This window comes from Trachymyrmex septentrionalis, unplaced genomic scaffold (assembly GCF_001594115.1).
Source record: "Trachymyrmex septentrionalis isolate Tsep2-gDNA-1 unplaced genomic scaffold, Tsep1.0 scaffold60, whole genome shotgun sequence".
NCBI classification, from domain to species: Eukaryota; Metazoa; Arthropoda; class Insecta; order Hymenoptera; family Formicidae; genus Trachymyrmex; species Trachymyrmex septentrionalis.
Window position 1 is genome coordinate 2,782,904 of NW_017305779.1, and position 2,135 is coordinate 2,785,038.

Consider the following 2,135-nt stretch of genomic DNA (forward strand, 5'->3'; position numbering starts at 1 on the left):
AAAAATTTTTATATAATACACGTTACAACTAGATATAAGTGATACAACAATGATGTAAATGCAACTGATGAGTTTATAAGTCCCAACGTAGGGTTTTTTCGCACAGTATCCGATTAAAAATTTGTCATGCACGAATATGTATAAACATATATAAATATGTATAAATATTCATAAACATATACAATTTTACATGAAATATGTCCATACATGCTCGTACATCCTTTTTTTTTTGTAAAATTACTTTTTAGTGTAATAGAGAGAAATAATAGTAGTAATGTAAAAACATTACAAATAATTAAAAAGGTAATTTTCGCACTATTTTGTTTTAGAAAATATCAAGTTTGAAGAAATGTAAAAAAATTACTTCTGTATAATTATATATACAATTATGCATAAATTATGTATGAACATAATTATGTATATTTTGTTGACATTTTTTCAAACTTATTTTTTTCTAAAACAAACAATGAAAAATTATTCCTTCAATTATTTTTTATGTTTTCACATTATTATTATTTTTATTATACTAAAAAGTAATTTTACAAAAGAAAGAAGGATGTATGGACATATTTTATATATAATTATACATATTTATGAACATATATGCGTGTTTATATATGTTTATGTACATTCATGTATGAAAATTTTTTACTGGGTAGTTTAAATTGAAATGTATATATACATAGATACAATAAATTAGACGTTTCGGCCAAAACTGAGCCATCTTTAGTATGTCAAAATGATAAGACAAAAAGTGTATAATTTAAAGTAATAATGGAGTGTCAATATGATAAAAATATTAGCGCGATTAGTACAAAGATTCCTACAGATAAAACATATAAAATTATCTAGTCGCTATAAATGCAGTTATTATGTACTGGGTCTATGATGATTCAATTTTGCTATTTCTTATTCGTTGTATCTTTACAATTATTTCCATTTCACATAAACATTGTGCAAACATAAGAATTTCAGGCATAATTTATGATATTTATATTGTAAAATTAATATAAATTGCAAAATTATGAATTATATCGTTAACAATTTTTTTTTTTAAATAAAACATACTTAGTGTTAGAAATAACTTCATAATTATATCGAGTTGAAGATATTTTTCAAAAATCAAATAGAAACCTATTTTAATAGGTGTGTCTGCAAAATGATCGGTGTCGCGATAATATAGAGATTTTTTTTATATAAATGTAAATAATTGTTATACTATTACGTTAAATGACATAAAGAAGTACACTTTTTGATTTGCAAAGTCACAAACAACAGTATATAGCGTGACAAAGATGAAAATATAAAAAATAGATACATTAATTGCAATAAAAATTTATTACCATTAATTAGTTTAAAATCAATATATTTTAATGTCATATTTAATATGCGTTCAAGACGAAATTGAGAAACGACAAATTAATCAAAATTAAATATAAAAAATTAAATTGTATATAGGCTACAAGTAAAAGATGGATGTCAATTGCTACAATGATATTTAGTATTTAAAACATGGATAAGAATATAACATAGATAAACGTTTTAAACCTTTATTAGTCAGTTCAAAACAAAAAAGTTCACAACGTCAAGTCGGTTAACAATATAATTCAAATAATACAAAAAGAGTTACAAAATTCCGGGTTATTTTCTAATTCTTTTTATATTATTTGAATTTTATTGTTAACCGACTTGGCATTGCGAACTTTTTTATTATTAACTATATTTGTTAAAATGAGGTTGACCTACTAATGAAGGTTGAAATGTATATGTGTTATATTCTTATCTACCTTTTAAATATTAAAAATCATTTTAGCAATTGACATCCAGCTTTTACTTGTAGCCTACATACAATTTAACTTTTTTTTAATTTTTGAATAAAAATATTTATTTAATTTTAAATATAAAAATTACAAAAAGCAATTCTAATTCATCAAAGAGTCAATTGACGGACTTCTTCAAAAACTGTTTTTTTTTCTCCTTTTTTTCACATGTTCCGCTTAAAACCGCCCTTCTGTAGTACACTGACAAAAATTTCTGGTTGAAAATGGACAAATTAAAATTTTCTGATTAATATTATTAGAATTCTAATTGAGATAACCGGAATTGTTACGATACAATATTTCTGGTAAAATATA